We start from the raw sequence: 22,779 nt of genomic DNA on the forward strand, positions 1-22,779 counted from the left end.
CATTTTTGAGCAGCAAGTGGAAGTGCTGATTAGGAACACAATCTCCAAAATCAAAAAGAATGATAGATGTTCTCAAAAACATCTTCCTCCCTTAGAGGGAAGGGATTGTAAAGATTGTGTGTGTATGTGTTTGTCTGTGCTGGATGTGTCTCTGGACAGGACAAGCTTTTAAATTATTAAAAAGAACAGAACAGCACTTGCAAATACATAAATAGAGAGTGGAATTTCTGTGGAAACAAAAGGATACCTCTTTTTAAAAAGGAAGTAAGTTCCTTTAAGTGTTTGTTTACAGATTGTTTCAACTTAATACAATGAGGAACTAATTGTGGAAGTGTTTTAAGTCACTTGATTCAGTAACAGAAATTATGGTAAGGAAACATTAAAATTTTAATAAATATATTTACATGAACATTTTAAATAATTTTTAAATTACTAAATGATTAAAAACCTTTTGGGTCAAAGTACTGAATCTTCCCTTTGTTTACCTTCCAAAGCCTTGCCCTTCATCACCATGGCAGTACAGTTCCGAAATCTATGACCTGCCCTCCACATCTACCATCACCATCCTAGTCACGGGTCCATCGTCTCCCGCTGCCCTTCTTCGACCACAGCCACGGGACTGGTCTCCTTCCATCCCCTCTGGTTCTTCTCTGATGCGTTCTCATAGCACCTTTCCATCACTCCTTCTCACTCTCCTGCTTCATCCACACTCCCCTTCCTGCTTCTCCACCAATTCTCCTTGAGACTCTCACCACTAAGCTTTTGCAATACTCTCCCCACTGTCTTGGTTGGCTTTCCAGTTGCTTTTCATATTGGGTACCGATTCTTTCTTTGGCTTACCAGTTCCCCAAATGTTTTTGATTGTGCCTCAACAGTAAAACTTTTGCACTCATGGTCTAATACACACACACACCTACACATGCACAAATTATACACAGGTACGACTATGCTATATATGTGATTAAATATACTTACAAATAGAAAATCTAAAAGATATACTAAAGTTGAAACAAAAATATTGCTCTTGTTAGTTGTATTTATTAATGATTAAGAAGCTCTTTCATCACTAAAAATAATGTTTTCTATCATAGTTCAGTAAGAAAATGTGATTACATATGCAGTGATTTGAAAGTCTGTTTCTAAATTCCACTTACTTTGATTTTTACTGTTAATGGCTGTTATAGCTGATAGGAGACAACTCCCAAAGAACAGAGAGGCAGTAGATTTGTTCTAGGGCCAGACTGTCTAGATTACCCTGGCTTTACCACTTTCCAGCTGTGTGATTTTCAGGAGGTCTCCCAACTTCTCTGAACCTCAGTTTCCTAATCTGAAAAAATGAGCTTTATAATTGCATCACCCTCCAAAGAGTTGTGATGACTAAATGAGTGAAAAGGTGCCTGTCACTAAGAATAGAACCTGCCCTGAGTAAATGCTTTATGAATGACAGTTGTCATTATTGTTGCATGTATAAAATCAGGGATGTCTCAGGGCTCCTTGTGTACTTCTGGCTTTGAGCTCTCTTCTTTACTATGAATTAGATGCAATGGGAATATTCTAAGTGTGATGCTAACATTGTATCTTTGCCCCACAATCATTCTTATATTTATAAATTTTGGGGCCACGCAGCCAGTCTATTGGAGTTTACACCTACACAGTTTGTCTATAAAAAGTTTTAATTAAAGAAGTCCTAAGCCCAATGCATCTTTTCTTTAGTCAAGTGGCTCACAAAAAGTAATTACTTTAAAATTTCATTATTAAAACAGAATCTTGCAAATACCATAAGCTCAGGCATGTTAGAAACATCTGTTCTTTCATCCAACTGCCTTGCAAACCTCCCACAGTGTGAATTTGTTCTAATACTTGTTCCTTCAAATATTAAACAATATTTTCTCTGTCAGTATTTACTGACTAACGAATGTATTTTGGTTGGTATCTTATTGTTCTCCATATCTGCTTTCAGAGATTCTTATTATGAGAAATCCAAGTGGCATTTCAAATTCTGTCAATAAATAGTAAATCTCAAGAGGAGTTTTTAAACATGTGTCCTTATACTTAGTGAAGACCCACAGGGTATCACAAAATGTTAAAAATAATTGAAAACATCACCCAAGTTTGTCCTCCTGCCCTATGTTCCTAGTCTGCCTACTATCATTAGTTAGTTTCTCAAGACACTATAACTCTACGAGTGATTCATAATGTGGCCTTAAGGAGCTCAAGTGGGATTGGGAGAGTTAGCCTGCCATTGTCTCATTCACTCTCTTTGCATTATTTCTTTGTTCTTCACTCTATGATTTCCGCAGAGTCATTTTGTTTATGCTACATATTCATTTTATAAGGATTAATTTAGTTTAAGAATGATAATATAATCTTACACGATATGACCTGAGCAAACGTATACCATGACATATCTCAATAAACAGAAAAGCAAGCACCCCTGTCAACCCCTCAGGATTGAACTTCCTCTTGTCCTTCAAGACGCCTCATGGCCTAGACATGCCTTGGGTCTGACACAGAGAGCAAGTTAGGCTGCCCATGGTGTCCACATAGAATTAAGCAATGGTCAAGTGCAATTTCTTTCTAATTTGTAGATAAAATAAACATGTGTGAGCTTTAGTATTATCCTGGTGCCTCCCCTCTCTCTGCAATGTAACCTTTGTGTACACTCTGGGGTATGTTTCCATTGTGGAGGCCACTTCTTTTGCTCTCTTCTCAATCATCGTTTCTTCAGAGGAGCTTGGCACGGCAATAATGATACAGGGAAACTGATGGTTGTATCTATTGACTCTGTGGAAATGTGACTTTTCAGGGGTTGTCATGTTGCTTTTACATTCTTGACAGACAGAAGGTCAACATGAATATTGTGTACACTGGTCTAGCAATGTGCCTTTTTCCATATGTTAGAGCTCTTGGAGATGAATTGATTTTAACAGGCCATTCTTGCCATTCCTGAGCCAAACACTCCCCGATTTTGAGTTAGCTTCGACATACACTCTTTATTCTTTTTTGTTACTATTTGAATTGGTTTTGATGTATTCCAAATTCTATCTCGTAGGCTTATTCTAAGTCTCTCTCTTCTTAAAGTTCACAAGTTTCCCTTACATTAAATTGGCAGATGCCCAGAAAACTGGGTCTGAAAAGAGGTAAGCAGTCACAGAATGTAAAACTTGGAATAAAAGCCTAAAAAAATTCAGTAAGGAAAAAAAGAAAGAAAAGATTACACAAATAGTTTCATTTATGAAGCCCTCTCTGAGAAGTGGCATATATGCAGTTTAGCTAAGCAACGATTAAGGTTGACAGACATGATAACTATCTGCAAATGTCGCAAGGCACACATTAAGGATTGAGAAGAATTTCCAAGTAAAATTAAAGGCATGAAGTTAAGATACTGTAAAATATATGCTCTGTTTTGAAATACTTTTGAGAGTAGAGAGTTGTAGAATAAGAAATAAAGATTAGCCAAGAGAAATGAAAAACAAAATCACCTGTTGCATCTAATTACAGAGGACAAAACACTCTTGAGATGTGTTGTAAAGAATAGCCCTGCCATCACAAAACAATCTATCAGACTGAATTGCTAGATTTTTCCACATCTGATTTTTCAAATTCAATCAATTTCCAACAAGCTTTTCTACTTTGCCATCTGTTTCTAAAGCAAAACTTAACCACGGTCTATGGAAGGTGAGCTTTGTTTTGTTTCTTTTCAATCTACAATTCAGTGAATCATGTCTAGGCTAAATTCCAGGTTCAATGGATCATCAGAAACTGGCATCACAGCCACATGTTTTCTTAATTTTAAAGCACAGCATGTTGTCTTTCTTGTTACATTACATGTGAACCACAGAAATAAGATTTACTATGCTAAAAAGCATCCAAATAACACATGCAGTTACATTTCCTAGGTAAAGAGACAGTTAATGGGCTTTTCAACACTGTTCATCTCTACCAAGTACTAAATTTCCACTGTTAACCCTAATGCATTTTGAAATACTGTTTATTCTGAATCTGAGGGTTCTTATGCAAATGAATTTCACATGCTCTGTGTAGGAAAACCTAGCACATGCTGATATGTAAGAATAAACAAACCTCACACATTTAGAATTCTGATTCTAGTTAGTAGTGATCATGAGTTCAAATTTATCCCACTGGGTTATAAAAATTCATTATTGTATCGCAATGAATTTCCATGTAACAGTACTTCTTTTGTTCTTTCTCTCAGTGAAAAATGAATTCATCCTTGAAGTTTGGAGGAAAATGAATTGAAAACACAGTATATAAATAAGGACAAAATACCTAAACCAATATAACAACCCATAATAACTAGGGCAAAAAATATGAGGCTCGACTGAGAATTAATACATGAGAAGTAGTTGGTACATAAAAAGTACTCAATAAATACAAGTTGTTATTAGAATCAAAACAACTCTTAAAAAAAATCCTAATTTTTACTTTATAAAGTGATACATGAAGCAATTAAATGCTATCCTTTTCCAGTGAAACTATGACTTCTTTTAGAAAAAATAAAACCCATTTTAGGATGAGTGACCACCTCACAGCTTCTTGTATTTAATATAAAGACTTACACAGAATCATGCATGGGGAATGGCGGGTGTGTACTGAGACACTGAAAAAGAACCCCGAGGGTTGATTCAAAGTGCTTACTAAATTCCCACTCAAATGCTGCATTGTTACTTACTTGATGCGCTAGACTTAGTTGAGACTTGAGAGTCAGGACATAAAAAAAGAAGTTCAGCTATGCGAAGGAAAACTCACTCCTAGAAGCTTCCTCAGAAAACCTTGAACCCACATGATTATCATTAAAACTCGCATCCCTTCAAAGTATTGGATTTGTTCCACATTGAATTACTTCTCCGTGATTAAACAATTGTTGATTTCAAGAAATGCACTCTTCAGCAGATTGTAAATTTCCTAAGGTTATTCTTAATTTTCAAACAGCTTTAGTGAGATATAATTGATCTACAATTAACTGTACATATTGAAAATGAACATTTGATGATTTCTGAATGCATAAACACCCATGGAGCCAGTGTCACAATCAAAGTAGTGAGCAACATATCTATCACCCCCAAGAAGATTCCTGATGTTGTTTGTAATCCCTTCCTCTGGCCCCTTTTCATTTCACCCCCCCAAGTCCACAGGAACTGATCTTCTTTCTGTCAGTAATAAATAGCCTGCAATTACAAGAATTTTCCATGAATTGATTCAATCTAGTGAGAACTCCTTTTGGTATGGTTTTGTTCATGCAGCATAACGATATTCATATTCATCTTTGTTACATTGCGTATCAATAATCCATTCATGTTCAGGCCTAAGTAGTATTGGGAAGTAAGTCAATTTTTTATTTCTTAATGATCTAAAATACAAATGTATGAAAACAATCATATTTCTATGACATTGAGAATGCAAAAAATGATGCAATTTATGACAAAAACAAAGAGGGGGGAATAAGAGCAGAAATTGTGTATGCTTTTGAAGATAAGTTGGTATAAATTTGAATTATATTAGTAAATATTTAGAATATTTAATATAAACTCCATAGCAATCACAAAGAAAATGTCTAAAATACATACATAAAAGGAAGTGAGAAGGGGATCAAACCATTTCACTACAAAAGATCAACTATACACAAAAAACAGCAGCAATAGAGGAAATGAGGCATAAAAAAGTTATGAGACATACAAAACCATTGAAATTAGTCCTGTCTTAGAGGTAATTACTTTGAATGCAAATGATTTAAAATCTCCAATCAAAAGACAGAAATTGGCAGAATGTTTTTTTTTAAAAAAGAATGATCGAATTATATGCTATTTACAAGAAACTTACCTTAGACTCAAATACATCTGTTGAAAGTGAAAGGATGGAAAAATGCATTCCATGTAAATAAAAACAATTACGTAGCTGGAATGTTTGGTCTTATATCAGGCAAAATAAATTTTAAGTCAAATTCTGTTAGAAAAGACAAAGAAGGGCATTATATATTAATACAAGCATAGATTCATTAGGGGCATATGATTATAATATTAGGTGCAAAAATTATGCACCTAATAACAGAGTCCCAAAATATATGAAGCAAATGTTGACAAATCTGAAAGGAAAATAGTTCTATAGTAATATTTGGGGACTTCAATACCCCACTTTCAGTATGGATGGAACATCTATATAGAAGATCCATAAGGAAACAAAGGACTTGAACAATTCTATAAACCAACTAGATCTAACAAACATATAATGAACAGTCCACACATACTCAAAAACAGAATACATTTGTTCTCAAATACTCATGGACCATTCTCTGGGATAGACCTTAGATTAGGTCACAAACAAGTCTCAATAAATTCAAAAAGATTGAGACCATACAAATCATCATCTCTGACCACAGTGGAATGAAGCTGGAAATCAACAATGGAAAGAAATTTGGAAAATTCCAAATACATGGAAGTTTAAAAAGTCACTCTTAAACAACCAATAGGTGAAAGACGAAATTACAAGGGGAGTCAGAAAATTCTTAGAGCCAAATGAAAATGCAAACACAACATGCAGAAATTATTAGAAAAGAAGAAAGATCCCAAATCAATTACCTAGCTTCACATCTTCCTGAACTACAAAAAGAAAAGAAAACTAAACCCAAAGTTAGTAGAAGGAAGGAAATAATAAAGAGTAGAAGAGAGATAAGTAAAATAGAAAATAAAAAAAAAAATCAAGCAAGGGAATCAAAGAAACCAAAAGTTGTTTCTTTGAAAAGATCAATAAAATTGACAAACCTTTAGCTAATCTGACAGTAAAAAAGAGAGAAGATGCAAGTAACTAAAATCAGAATGAAAGTGGGAATATTATTAAAGATCTTACAGGAATTAAAAGGATTGTAAGGGAATACTGTGAACACTTGTATACCCCAAAATCAAATATCTAAAGGAGATGGACAAATTCCTAGAAACATACAAATTGCCTAAGTGGACTCAAGAAGAAATAGATGATCTCAACATACATATAACAAGTAAAGAGATTGAATCATTGATCAAAACCTCCCAAGGGGAAAAAAAATCCAGGTTCATATAACTTCAATAGTGAATTCTATCAAACATTCAAAGAAAAATTAACACCAATCCTTCTCAAATTCCCCTTAAAAATTGAAGAGGGAACTCTTCCTAACTCATTCTGTGAGGCTAACACTGTACTAATACTAAAGCCTGATAAAGACATCACAAGAAATGAAAATTACAGACCAATTTCTCTTATGAATATATATATATAAAAATCCTCAACTAAATACTAGAAAATCAAATCCAACTGCATATTAAAAGGAGGACATACCATGACCAAGTTGGACTTGTCCCAGGAATGGAAAGGTTGGTTAACATAAGAAAAAATAGATAAAATGGACTTCATCAAAGTTAAAAACTTTTGTACATCAAAGGACATTATCAAGAAGTAAACAGCAGCTAAAAGGTGGAAGCAGCCCAAGTGCCCATCAATGAATGAATGGATCACCAAAATTACATGTATACATGCAATGGAATATTACTCAGCTATGAAAAGGAATGAAGTTTGGAAACATGATATCATATGAATGAACCTTGAGGACATCATGTTGAATGAAATAAGCCAGATGCAAAAAGATAAATATTGCAATCTTGCTTATGTGAAATACCTAGAATAAGCAAGTTCATCAATGCAGAATGTATATTTCAGGTTACCAGGTTCTGAGGAACATGCAGAATGGAAATTTATTGCTTAATGGGTACAGTTTCTGTTTGGAATGATGAAAAAGTTTTGGTAAGGGATGGTGCTGATATACATTTGAAACTTTGAGTTGTATATGTGTTATCACAATTCAAAAAACAACAAAAAATTATAAACATAAAATAACAACCTAATAAAAACAGGCAAAATTTTTGAATAGACACTTAAGTCAAAGAAGATTTTCAACATCATTAGTCACTAGGGAAATGCAAATTTTGTTTTTTATGCTTAATATTTTCATATCATCATACCATTGTTTCATTTACAGTTTTAAAAAAAATTCTTTGCTTGCAAAATCTTTTTGCATCTTAAGACAAGTAAATACACACCCATCTTTTATTTTATGTCATTTAAATTACATTTGTGTGTGAAATCTACTTTGAGATATAGTTATCTGTTTATGCTTGCCCTTGCTTAAGAACGAGAAGGACGTTTTTGGTGCACAACACAGAAAAAGTTGCATCTTTTTTTCCAGAGTTGGGTAGGCTCATTTTCCTGCTTCATTGATTGGCTCTGCATTTTTCCACCTTGGTTTTCACCAAGGCATCCTCCACATGGCAGGGAATGTCATGAGCTTTGGAGGCCCAAAGCTCACGACCACAGAAAAAAATAACCTTTATCTCCTAGACTCTGAGTGGCTCCATTTGGATCATTTGCCTACCCTTGAACAAATATCTGTTTACAGGGAGCTAGATTATTCTAGTTGAACTGTCTTAATCTTGCATTCACCCAAGCACAGGAGGAAATGATATGTGGTGCCTGACAATCCTACCAAGACCATATGGATTGGGGAAGAGGAGGGGTTTCTCCAAGACTGGAACGCTGACAAAAGCAACATTATCTCTACTGATATGGGCTAATTAGGGATGATTACTCTGTGAGAGCTTTGTAGGATGCATTGCAGAAAAGAGAGGCTGAAAGTCAAGGATACCTGCTATCTAGCTATTGTTACAATGCAGACAAAGAATAACAAATTTTGCATGATGTAATGGCAGAGAAAATGTCAACAAGCTGTCCATCTAGAACTGCATATGTTTGCAATTGATATTTTTATCTTAGCATATGCTATCATTTTATATCTTTGATATCACAAGGAATTTATTTAATTCCTTCTAGATGCACTGCTTCTATGTGTTCAGTAGTGCCTGAATAAACCCTCCTCATCTGAACAGCAAAATCTTTCATAGTAAAGAGAGATGACACACATTACAGAATGCAATATGAAGACTTATACCAAAATTCAAAATAAATAGCATCCATTACCTAGTTCCTTGCTACTCTAAGTTGGTCTTCAGCCAACACGAATTTTGTCAGCTGGAAAGCAATGTTAGAAATCCAGCATTTGGGCCCTACTTTGACCTACTGAATCAGAATCCGCATTTAAAGACAAAAAATCCCCCTGTGACTCAAATGGACATTAGAGTTCAAGGATCCTTGGAATCTAGTTCTAACCTGGCTAGAATCTTCCTAGCCTATTTTGCTTCATGATGTGTCAAAATTCCCCTCCCATTTAGAGAATCTTATCCATGAATACTTAAGTTATCCTACAAGAAAATATAATGATCTTCCCCAAATCTTTGCCTAGTGGTTGATGTTTTCAGGTATCTGTGTCTATCACTGTCTTCCTTTCAAATCAAAGTAAGAGCAGAAACCTACCAAAATCCTACATGCCCTATAGGTGTCATTATAAACCCAGTGACTGTCCTTTCTGTTGATCAGAAAGGAGTCATTTTTATCTACCTGCGTGCCTTAACCTTAGCTCTTTATCTTTGGAAGCTAAAGTTTTCAGGTGTGTAATTTGCATTGAATAATTTCTGTTTATACCTTAAACATATCCTTTAGTAACACAGAAAGTTTTACACACTGATTTTTGAGACTGCCCTCATTTTTAAAGCAATTCTGCTCCAGTCTCTGAAAACACAATTCGAAAATAATGTAGACGCACAATAAACATGTCCTGATATAGAATTGCAAATTGGTTTTTTTTTTTAAATGTGTAGCACTTTGGTTGTTATTTAGCAAAACTTTAAAGAAGAAAACATATACCCTAAATTTGTAATTGGCAGTATGCCCTCTGGATGCCATGTAAGTGGAAGCTAAGAAAGTAAAGAATAAAGGAATTCTCACCTCATTTTCTCTTCCTTTGTAGCCACGTGAGGTATAAAGAATTGGCAAAACAATAAAATCAGTTATATTATATGTTTAAACCTGGTTAACACTGGGCTTAAAAGTGGATGTGACTGTCGGTGACTGTTCTCAATATATACGGGAACATGATGTTCTATTAACATCTACACGAAAGCAAACTTGAGTTCAGATTGATGAACTGGTAAATAATTAAGGATCTTTCACTTATACCTATATAAGAAATTAACTAGGAACTGACACTGGAATTGCCAAAATACTAGAGTTAGACAATCTTTTCATTCTAGAACATCATATAAGGCTGTTACTAACTATATTTTTTCTATTTCTAGATGTATTTTGAAAGTGAATATATCAACTTGTATATATTTTTTTCAAAATGACTCCTAATACATTGACATCATCAACTAATCTTTTAATATGTTTCAAATAACTTAGATGCTAAAGGTTTCTGGGTATATGAAGTGCTATATGCTTTCATAGGGATTATCAAATTCTGGAGAAAAACAGGTTGCTTAAATTTAACTGGTCATGCTAAGATTTTGCTCTTATTTCAGGTGTGTGTTTGACATGGCTCACATATAATGAACTATTGAGAAAGGCCTTCATTTAAGATGAATATCTTTCTCACTTGAAAAGGCAATGTGATTTAAAGTTTGCTGAAATAATAAAACCAACTTTCAAAGTGAAAAACAAATAATTAAGAAATAGTCAGAAATGCTTCACAAATAGAAATGTAATAAAGACACATCAATGGCTCACTTCTCGTTTCTCAGAAATACCATACCATGACCTTTTCTCTACTTGACTCTCTGAAGTTCTTTCTAAATACATTTTGCATTGATGCAATTCAGTTCTCTTTTTAACTCATTGGTGTCTTTTCAGCTTTTGTACCCACTTTCAGTGACACTTGTCTTTCTTCTACAGATTTCTGTAACAGCTGTAAATAAGCAGAGCTTGGAAAACAAGAAAAAAGGGATCAAAGTGGTTCAGCAACAAGCTTTTGCTCTCCCTTCTCTGTTGCTTACAGAGGATTTAGCTGGTTTTGTCATTTTTCCCCTGTGCTATAGACCATGAAAACAAAACCTTTAAAGTTCAAATGCACAAACTTGGGCAGAAAAACAAATAACAAATTGACTGGTCTCAGCAATGCAATGTTAATTGGCATCTCAGAGATTCAGTTCCCATCAGAAGGGTCCTTGGCACTGATTCCCTCAGCTAAAAATTTTCATCAGGACATTAACTAAAAGAGAGAGCGAGAAAGAGGGAGAGCATATTAAGTGGTTTGATTGGAGAGGGAAAAGTTCAAATCTTCTTTTCAGTATTAGTTCACTGCCAGATGATTCCTTGGAGAGAATTCTGCACATCTTGCCAGCAGAGGTACTGACAGGTTTTGTTCTGAACTATCTTTTCGAGGGCATTTGTATAGCAAATGAACACGGGAGACTGAGAACTTTCTCCCACTAGAGAAGAGGAAGGTTTTTGCTGCCCACTACAATAAAGATAATATCTCCTCCTGGGGCAAATGTTGAGCAGGTTTGCTTGAAGCCTGTCATAAAAGATTGGGGTTCCCTGAGCTTGAGGTTCCCCAGCTGTGATGCAAACTCACTGAATGCACAGCATTCATCTAGATACACCTTTGTTGACTTGTGAGACCTAAAGCTTATGCTTCATGCTGTGTTGTAATAAAGTCCTTTACTCTGTCCCATGAGTCTCGTGTCTTCTGCTATCATCTGTGAAACTGTGGCAGGCTCACTTCTTAACTTGTGAGCCGGGTACACTATCAGACCCTTTGCTGTTCATGATGCTGTAGAGCAGCCATTTCTGAACATCTGATGCAGCTACCTTCTTTGAGCCTCACTGATACACAAAATGTTTTCTTAATGATGCATTGAACCAGATGTTTGGGATGAAATGTTGATGTATTCTTTAATCCATAGATAGAACACTCACAAAGTAGTTTTAATGGCAATCAACCTTTGGTGTGGGTGAAACAGTTGCAATATCTTTATGGTGAATCTGTTTTATACAATGGCTCTGTCTCTGGTTTCTGGTCAAAGAGCCTTGAACTGGTATATAAAGTAATCAGCAAGTTCCATTAGAAAAATATCAGGGTAGAGCCTGTCACAATTGTCAATGAATTCTGTAAAGAGGCCACAGGAAGGCTGAGAGGCAACGGACCACAAGCCCAGTATCCTCAGCTGGAAGACAAGCCTATGGATGTATCAGTTGCATATGAATGCGTTACAATGGCTGCTAAGCTTATGGCTGGCATCTCTTCTGACTGCTCAAGCCCATATGCTGACTTCTGTCCCTACTACCGCAACACATTCTTTCTTGTTCTGGGGAAGACTGTTGGGACTAGGGATACGTGGCATCGGGATCTCTTCCAATAATATTTTATCTAACCTCACTCTCTCATGGTGTATTAAGAAACAAGGTGACATCAAAGATTGGCAAAGATCCTGGATAGAATGGACAAACAACAATCAGAAGGAACTCTGCTCAAGGGAACTTATGACTTATTATGAAACTGGAGTTGAGTGTAGAAGACTCAAAATGATTAAAAGCTGCTAAATAATATAGATAGAAGGAACTAGTGAATTTTCAGATAAACATGAGAATAAGAGACTAGTAGACTGAAGGAAAATATTTATTTCCCTTCTCTCATCTAAACTGACAAGCTATTTCTAGGATTCACTGAGTCAAAGAACAAAAATATCTTAAACAGAGAAATGACAATGAAAGGGTGCATGCAAACTGCATGCTAGGCAAGAGAAATTTTATTCACGGCATTCTTTGAGAAAGACATTGGAATGTGGTGTCCTGCTTATTTACCTGTGAATAAAACTAGGTCCTTGCCCTCAGGGGGCTTCCAGTTTAGTTGGAGACAATGGTATTCACAGACAACTTCAAGGCCATGATTTAAGGGAAGCTTGGCCAAGGTTAGTACAACGTGCTGTGGAAGGACAAAGAAGGCACACTTAACCTGGTGGGGAATATTAAGATCAAGACATTTTTCTTGGTGATTTTCTTTTCAGTTGGACGCACTTGTGTGAGAAAAGTTGGTTGGCTCCTAGTCATGGAAGCCTGTTCTGCAGGCGGCTCAGCTCTCTGACACATCCCTGTGTCTAGGTCTTTGGCAGACTAGACAGTCAGAAACAGCTACATCCAGAAAAACCAGCAGCATCAGCATATGTTTGGAGCCCTGTTTTCTGACCCTACCAAATTCAGAAGTAACTTCTGTAGCACACATAGATTCTTTAATCAGTCTCCACCAACAAACCAAATGTGTCTGTCACACAAAAGGATTAAGGGCCTCTAGCTATAATACTATTCCTAAACCGTTACTTGTATACACAGAATGAAATGAAAAAGAACAACTTCAAGGAATCTGTCCCCTGTGTAGTTAAATTTGAAGCAAAGCAACTTTTGATTTCAAAAACTTACCAAACCCTTTAGGACAAAGGAAAAACGCTGTAAGATAGTTTAAGCTGCTTACTATCCTCTGAAGGCATATCCCAAACTCCCTTGAGCTTCTCTGCCTGTAATACCTGCAGAAAGTTTGGAGGAAACACAAACTGTAGACGAAATCCCTTGGAGACCAATGGATTTGAAGAGAATGCTAATTAGCGTGGGAAAGGAAAAGTCCTAAAGCCACATCCATCCTCTCTACTTGTCTACAATCTGTCCTAACAGAGGGATTTGAAAATGAGTGCTGCTCTGTCCTTTATCCACTTTTTGGAATGGAACAACTACCAGGGTTTGCTGAGGGTTGAAACAGCAAGAAACAGAAAAGTGATAAGCAGACTTTTAAGTCCCTTGCTACAAAATCCACTCTGAGAAACTCCATCCTTCATCCCCTCCATGAACAATTGTAACAACAAGAAATAAACACACACACACACACACACACACACACACACACACACCACAGACTAAACCCAAACCACTGTGGAGGTACAATACCAGGCCCATCCTTCCTGAAACAAACAAGGACCTTGTTCTATAAACACATCACTATCTTGGAACATGGGCCACTTTACTTTGCTTCTGAGGTTACATGAAACCTCTATTGACAAAGACATAATCAGAGATGGTAGCCACTCAAATGCTCAAATTGATAATGGGAAATTACTTTATATCCACAGAAGTAAGTTTCTTCAAACTTAAGATATCAATGAATGCAGGTTTGTAGAAAATAGAAAAATTGGACACTCTGATAATGTTATCTGAGCCACCAGTAGTAGCAAGGCAAGAGACTAAAAGCTTTTTTCATGCTTTAGTATGTTTTTTTTTTTCACCCCCTTCTCTTAAGAAAAGGAAATAAAATCAAGGTTTGTTCCATCTGCATACAGACAGCGAAAACCATGAGTGCCCACTCATTTTGCAAATCCTTGCTCTTTTGAGCCCAAGAGGGGCTGAAGGGAGCTCTGTGCATTTAGACAGAAGAGATGAGTTGTGCCAAATTAGCGTGTTCTGTCTCTGCCAAATGACATACATCACCTGAATGTTTAGCTCTTCTAAACTTCTGAATGTTTAGGTGAGCAGATGAGTATTTGCATTTATTTTTTGAGGCTCACACCACAGGATTCCTGAGGGGAACTGGAACAGTGGAAACAGAGCCTGATTAACTCGGATGTGAGGGGCATTCTCTGAGATGGAAATTAAGTCCTGGAGCCTTGGGGACTGCTAGTTACTTTAGCTCTTGAATGAAATTAGAGGTTGCAGGAGCTTTTTTGAGAAGTACAGTCTTTGACTTTTACAGGAAAAAGGTTAAACACTTTGTTTCTTTTTTTCTCAACAGTTATTCTTATAATACTCTTAGACTTTTCACAGGAATTTTCTTGAAAAGCTTTCATTTCCTTGATAGGTATGGAAATGTGCTCTTTAAAAAAGTAAAATGTTCTCTGCCTGCTTGTCTACACAAGAGAAACACACCCTTTTGGGGACAAGCAGGGTGAGTTCTCTTTGCCTAAAGAAAGGGAACTAGCATTGTGGAAACCGTTCTGTGTATTAGGTGTACATATTAATATTGTGTCCTGGGCACATAGCCTCTCATTGATAACCTAACATTGAAAGCCAAAATATTGACATGGTAGAATATATAAGCCTGCCAATTTCAAATGACCAGTCAGTTATTGAAACCAATCAGTTAGTATTATTATTTTATTATTATTACTGGTAGTAATAGTAGTCATAGAATCTGAGCTTCTATGATGTTCTATCCTGATGCATAGAATACTTCTAATCCTTTCAATGACCCTTACCTATAGTATTTTTCTGACTTTACGGAAGGGAATGCAGAGTGTGAGCAAGGGTTTGATGCCTTTTTGCACAGCTAACTTGAAGAATCAAGCTTCAAAGAGTGAAAACAAAGTCAAGAAGGATCGAAGTTGAGAGAACGGACACCAAGCCGGCTCCCAAGACGGTGGAGCAGTTATCCATCTGCAGATCTCAAGTCTATAAATTAAGGATGCAAGCAGTTGAATCATATTTTTCCAAACTGATCTGAATTTTAATTTAAAATATGGAGAAATACCATATTTTACAGGTGCCAAATAGTAAATTGCAGTCCTCAGGGCAAGGGAATAGTTGGGGTAGAGGCTTCTGCAGGGAGAAGGCCTAATGGGGAGTGGGAAGTACCTGGGCCTTAGCAGATTGGCTCTCCCCATTGGCATCCACTGAGACAAGCTCATTATCTTTTCTGGTCTTGGGCAGCAGAAGCCGTTGCTTGAACCTCTCGGCCCGTGTGACCAAGCTCTGCTGATTCTCTGGGCCATGCTTATTCCGGTCTTCTGTGAACATGAAACCTCCTTCCTCTTCCTCTTGTCATGAAAGCAGAGACTGTGAGGCTGTTTTAGGTCTGCCTGCATGGATTTTCCACACAGTCATTTCTTCCAGGCTGGGCGTGATCCCAGATTCTCAACCTACCTGGCTGTTCTGTCAGACAAGGCTTGGTTTAGGGAAAATCAGCAGCTTAATGGGTGTGCCGGTTGCCTGGTTCTCATCCTCTAGTACAAAGGCATTTGAAGCAAGATGAATCCAAGACCCCATCTCATGGTGGGAATGCATGTCCCCTACAAAATAGATAATCTCCACTGTGTCTAGGGCTGGGATGAGAATTGCAAGAGACTAAGAATGTAGGCAGAGTGCCTCATACTGACTTGTTCTAGAAAATGAAGAAAGGGCATAAAGAGGCTTTGAGGCTAACCAGACAAGTTCAGACTTGGATGTCAAAAGGGAGTCAAGACCAAATCCTGCACCTACTACCCTCTAGCTGGTTTGCCTATGAAGAGTTTCTTAACCTCTTGGTAATTCGGTGAACTCATTTACAAAGGGTCATAATAACACCATCATTATGAGAGCTTTGTGAGGATTAAATGTGAACTAAAGCAAAATCTTTTATAGAGCGTTCATATGTCAGGCACTAGAGGGTTTTATGCATAATAACTCATTTAATCCTCACCCCAATCACATGAATAGGTGTTATTATTATTCACACTTTGCAGAAACCACAGTATGGAGATATTAAGGAATTTGCCCAAGGTCACATGACTATTCAGAGAGAGAGGTGGCATTTTTCCCCAGGGACTTTTATGCCATTATATGGCCTCTCCACTAAGACTGGAAGTAGGTCACCATATAATTAATTGTCCAAACCAGGTCCCTTTTGAGTAACAGTTGGCCCTATAGTAAGGGCACTGGAACAAGATGGGTAAACACAGATTCTCCTGGGGAAATCAGTACATGAGGGCACCCTAACAATAATGTGCCTCTTAATACTTCACATAAGGCCTTAATGAAATGTGTAATCAGAAATTTAAAAAAACAAATCTAACCTGAATAGAATGCACGTTGCGTTTGTGTTTATTCCATTGAAACCCAAACATTGTAAGTTTTATCAAGAGAGTAATAAAAACCAAAATTAAGCCACTTCTTTGTATGAAGCATGTACACCTATTGCATCACATTTCTCCTCCACGACCAACCTGCAGTAGCTCCACATCATCCCGTCTTCTCCCCACCACCAATTGCCAGAGGGTTTCTCACAGCATCTTTGCAAATTACTCCATTCTGCCACCTACAGAAAAATCAACCCAGATCCTCACTGAAAACTGAGAACAATTGAGTCAGGCTCCACTGCCAAATGCCTTCCCAGTGAAGACTCTCCTTTTCCCCAGGAAGCACTGCTTATCTTCCAGCTGGAAAGCCCCTCCATCTCAGCAATTGGAGGTGTGGGGTGGGTGGGATCAGTGATGGTGCTCAGTGAGAGGCCCTGGCTGCTGTACTGTTTTTCAGGCACAGTAACTTTTTTTTTAAGTTGCATTGTAACACTGGTGACACACACTCTGTCTGACATTCAAAATAAATCAACCAAAATCACTCAATGCATATGCATTCAACACCTATTTTAAATGAGCAGAGAGGCTGCCCTTCTTCTTTACACAGCCAATTTTCCCCTATACTGCTGGGGAAAAGTTTCTTTTTCTCTCCAAGGCCCACTACCCTGTCCTTGCCCTCATTGTCCCACATCAAGGTTGTCTTTGACTTCCCGCCCAGATCACCAAGGACATTTTGAATTCTGATTCAGACTTGCTGAATCAGAATTCCCATATCTTGGTGCAAATGGAATATTTCATGAAAAAATTTTGCTTTCTGACTCTCCACCTTGCCCAGTGGCCATTAATAATTTTGAGGGCAGGAATGGAATGCAGTGGACAATGTTCTCAACATGGTGGATGTATTAGTTATCTACTGCTGTAAAACGAATTACTCCAAAATGTAGTGATTTGAAACAATAAACATTTGTGATGTTTCTGTGGGTTGGGAATCTGGCAACAGCTTTGTTGGGTGGTTCTGGCTTAGGATCTCTTATGAGGTGGCCATCAAGATGTCAGTCAGGGCTTTAGTCTTCTGAAGGCTTCCCAGGGCTTGAAGATCCATTTCCAAGCTCACTCAAGCTGGGCAGCAGAGGCCATTGCTTGAACCTCTCGACCCGTGTGACCAAGCTCTGCTGGTTCTCTGGGCCATGCCTATTCTGATCTTCTGTGAACATGAAACCTCCTTCCTCTTCCTCTTGTCATGAAAGCAGAGACTGTGAGGCTGTTTTAGGTCTGCCTGCATGGATTTTCCACACAGTCATTTCTTCCAGGCTAGCGTGATCCCAGATTCTCAACCTACCTGGCTGTTCTGTCAAACAAGTCCTCACTTCCTCATCCATGTGGACCTCTTCATTAGGCTGCTTTAGTGTCCTCAAGACATGGCAGTTGCTTCCTCCAGAGAGAAGGTCCAAGAGAGCAAACAAGAAGGAAGCTGCAAAGGCTTTGTGACCTAACCATACACTGTCATTTCCTTCTTATTTTATTCATTAGAAACAAGTCACTAAGTCCAGTCCACACTCGAAGGAGAAGAGAACTAGGCTCTGCCTTTTGGAGGGAGGAGTGGAAAAGAATTTGTGAACATAATTCAAAATCACCTCAATAGGCACTCAAAAAAGTCTATCCATAATGACATATTTGTGTTGTTCCTCTAGAGTTTCATTAGTTTACTGGCCCATTCCCTGGAAATCAATAACTCATGTTTGAATAGGATAACAAAATTTGCAGACCACTTCTCAAAAACTTTATCATGCTTCAATTTTCACAATCTCCATCATAGGAAAATTAAGGTTCAGAAAGGTTGAATGACTTGTTCTTGGTCCCACAGTTCATTGAAAGATCAAAGACAAAACTCAAAGGAGAGTTTTTTTCAATCTAGATCCGTGAAATTTTCCTTCACAGAGCCTCTTTAGCAGTTGCGTACACACCTAATATTTGTGGGATCTGGGATTGGTAGTTTTTCACAATGTTTTTAGCAATCAAATTCCTTTCAAAATGAAAACTTACAGAGAATGAAATGTATGAAAATGTTAAGGGTATCTGATGAGTTTAAGATGAGTGGGGCTGGGGCCTGATGAAGCTATGCCTGCTCTATCTCTCATTTCCTCACCGTAGAGGACCCAGGCTGACATCATCAAGAGTCTATGGAACCTGGTTTGAAATCCACTGTCCTAGACCAAGTAGGTCTTTCTATTGAGAATGAGGCATTGTGGGAGGAACAGAAAGGCCATTTCTCGAGTCAGGAAGGATTATTGGGCCATCACTGTCATTTTATTTTTAGCCAGACAAGCCTCTAGCTCTGGCATTCGAGACAAGCACCTGGAAAAAGTCAAAGGTAGATTTGAAAGGCAGAATATTTGATTGTGATTTATCTTGGCCCACATGAACTCATAATTTTTAAAATTGGGTCCAAGTTATATTGTTTCTGAAGTTAGCACTCTCCACAGTTGTCTGTGTTGTAAAAAGAGCATTTACAGAAGTAAGCTCAGATAGAAGAGCAAAAAGGTTTTGAAGAGGTACTTGGCAAAGTGAATGAGAACATAATTTAGAATGCCTGACTATATTACTTTTTATAATTAGAACATTTGGGGATTGGAAATAGTTGATTATAAAATCTCAGCTAACCTGTCAGCCAGATACTTTCAGAAAATCTAAAAAGAATATTTTCTAATCGAGAAATAAAGTAAGTCAAAATAGCGACTCCATGTCTGGAATGAGATAAGGACAAATGGTCTCCAGGGAGTCAAGCTAAACTAAAAACAATACACCCAGCTCCTGTTGTCCGCAAGAGATACAGAGAGGTATACCCCATACTAACTTTTGACACCTTTTACCAACTCAGATCACTAAATTACATCACGTCACCAGCCAACCAACAAACATCATGTCACTAACAACAGCCTGCCGTTAACTGCAGGATAAAATTTAAATTCCTTCTCTGGCACCTTATCCAGGCCCTTTAAAATATACCGTAGTTCAGTGTTTTTGCATTATTCACTGCAATCCAAATAAATTTGATAAATATTAGTTGAGAATTGATAGGTCTGTGCTAGTTTTGAGGAATATAAAGAAAAAAAGACACACCGTTAAGAAGCTCTTAGTTTAATAGGGTAGGCTAACATGCCCACAAGTAACTGAAATATACCATGGCACATACAATAATAGATATAATACAAGGGACTAAAACGGGGATGGTAAAGTGGGCATGGGGTCAAGGGAGACTACCCAGGATAAAAATCTAGTTCTAGATGTTGAAAAATAAACAGATTATTTTTCCAGATAGAAAAGTTAGCTAAGTGGGGGCCAAGGTGGTGGGGCAGCAGGTGGACTGAGGACAGGTCTGATTCAAGCATAGAGTATGGCTTAGCTAAAGCTGTGTAGAGAAGTTTCCAGAAGCTTCCACCCCCAGAAGCAGTTATGGCAGCTTCAGAAGCAAAGGACACATTTCCTGTCTTGAATTCTCTCTGCTTGAAATGCCAAGAGTAAATTAAGTTATTCCAGTTCGACATTGACTAATGTAAGATCCTAGCACAGTATTAGCCCCAAATAAATAAAAGAACAAACAGATGAAAGAATGAATAGATGGATGGATAAATGATGAATTAATGAGGATATACTTACTCTCAATAGAAAGCTTTGACACACATCACAATGCCATTGTGGGGTTTGAGAAAAGCTCCATCAAAGAATGGAGAATTTTCTGATATACTTAAACAAAAAAGGAACTTACCAGTGTTTCAATGTCAGCATGTGAAGATACACTGGGGATTTTCTAATCTCCCATCATCATTCTCCAACAAATAAGAAGAGAGAAAATCAGTTCTCAGTTTACATTTGGATATTGCATGAGTTTCAATGAATACCTAAGCTGTCCATTTTCTGCTGAAAAATGAAAACACTGATAGAAAGATTTTATGCTTTTCATTATAAGCTTCCTTAATCCCTGTGCTTACTTTAGTTCTATATTCATAGAGCCTTTGGAGGTCACATCACAGTTATCCAGTTTTCATTTTCAATGAGGCCATAAAGTTTAACATGTACAGAAAATCATGTATTGACTATACAGCATTTGAGGCTATTAGGGCTCAAGCAAATAGACTATACTTTTCTTTTGCGAGGCAAGCAAAGATCAAGCTCTGGCAAGCAAAGATCAGGCAGGGGAATTAGAGGGATAGTTTGATTTCTCAGGGAGATCAATGAATATGACAGGTTAATAGATGGCACACAGCTGGTGTCAGGTTCAGAAGAAGTGATGACAGGGGACGAAGGCAAAGACAAGATGAGCGTTTATAGAATCAGAGTCCAGTTCTCTGCGGAAAATTGGAATCCCTGGGGAGGACAGGGTCTAGTGGTTATCTTTCCTGGGATAAACAGGGCAATCGAAGCATCTTAGACAATCAGAGGTTCCCTTAGGAGCCCAGCCAGTTCCTACTCAAGACCACAGGGACATACCTGAGCAGCCATCCTTGTAGTGAAGACATTGGCCATGGTCGCTGTATCAGTGTCCCCTGCATGTTGAGCTTCCCTAGGAGAGATAGGGAAGAGTTCCCACCTGGTGAAGGTCAGGCAGCCCTCTTCTCTCATGGCTGTTCCCATCCGTGAGAAGAAGTGTAGCAGACAGAAAAACATGGTGCTAGAAATCAAATACACTTGTGTTGAAATGCATTCTCTACCATTTATTAGCCAGGCAAGTAACTCAGACTCAGAAGTTTCCTTAGCCATAAAATGGGAATAATAACACCTACCTCCAATGAGCATTGAAGTTAAGTGAGATGATGATGAGGATGATGTGATGATGGTGATGATAATAAAAGCAAATATTTGGGTGAACTTTACTAACAAACACAGTTCTAAGTGCTTTACATATGCCAAATCATTAAGATATGTAACATATAGAAAGTGCCTGAAATGCAGCTGACACATTGAGAGAGTCTAATGAATGGTGGCTGTCTTGTTGGTGTGGGGTGGTGGTGGTGGTGGTTATATTATTGTTCTTTCACCTTGAGATGTGACCACTTTGGCTGTTAGTGAATCAAATTGAACATGCCTTCTCAGCTTCAGCTAAGTCATCAATAGGCCATCTTACCTGGGGAGCAATGTAATCTAAGCAGAATTTAGGCCATGGCAAGAGAGCCAAACAGCTGTATTCATAATATTCTCAATATCTTTGTTCCCAATCATGCAATTTTAAAAAGTAAGAGTACCACCAGGAGGGTAATTTGGGGCATAGTGACTTTCAAACTATGGGTAAAAATGCTTAAAAACCATAGTCTTAGCTTTTTTTGGCAGCTTGTTGAAGAAGGCACAGCAGAAATAAAGGTGCATAACTGACAGAAAAGAGCACATATAATATGAGAAATATGTATGTAAGGGAGATCATTGAAACGACAATTTAATAGTAATGTTGATGCTCCACATATTTAAGGAGAGGCAGAGGAGCACACTATACATCAAAATGTTACAAATCAACAAAACATGAAGATAAAAGCAGAGAAGTATCTGTATGTAGAGAATATATGACATGATTACTTTTGTAAATAATTTATTTAAATCACATATTAAAATATTTACAAAAATAGTGAGGGAGTGTTGGCAAGGACACAGACATTAGATCCAGTCTCTTAATCTGGCAAATTGCTTAACATGTCTGAAGTGTCTTGTCCTTATCTATGAAATGAGCTATTCACGGCTGCCTCACAGAACTGGCTCTGTTAAATGGAGTAATATGAAGTGAAGCATAGAATGTGGTAGTCCTTACATAGCATGTGCTCAATAAATGTTGGCTTTTTTCCCACCTGAAAACCTATGATCTCTTCGACGTTAACTGCTAGATGAGACTTGACCGATGCTTTGGATTAAAAATGCTAGTTTGTGGGCCCTTCCTGGTACCATATAAGAGCAATTTGATAGCAGTTGGGGGTGAAATGTTTGGTAACGTGTATTATATGATTAATGATTATTGTAATGAGATAAATCAAAATAACAACCATAATCA

At 37.5% G+C, this 22,779-nt stretch overlaps 1 long non-coding RNA gene across 8 annotated transcripts in view; it reads right to left on the reverse strand.

Moving 5' to 3' along the window:
• Positions 1-22,779, reverse strand: part of LOC119506949 — a 233,622-nt gene that overhangs the window by 16,441 nt on the left and 194,402 nt on the right. For 6 of the 8 annotated variants that reach the window (XR_005211075.1, XR_005211069.1, XR_005211073.1 and 3 more), the window contains one exon: positions 20,605-21,417. This is a non-coding gene — a long non-coding RNA (uncharacterized LOC119506949). Of the gene's footprint in view, positions 1-20,562; positions 20,576-20,604; positions 21,418-22,779 lie in introns of those variants that run through there. The other 2 variants (XR_005211076.1, XR_005211074.1) reach the window with 2 other exon arrangements.

The sequence above is a fragment of the Choloepus didactylus genome, chromosome 12 (genome assembly GCF_015220235.1).
Source record: "Choloepus didactylus isolate mChoDid1 chromosome 12, mChoDid1.pri, whole genome shotgun sequence".
NCBI classification, from domain to species: domain Eukaryota; kingdom Metazoa; phylum Chordata; class Mammalia; order Pilosa; family Megalonychidae; genus Choloepus; species Choloepus didactylus.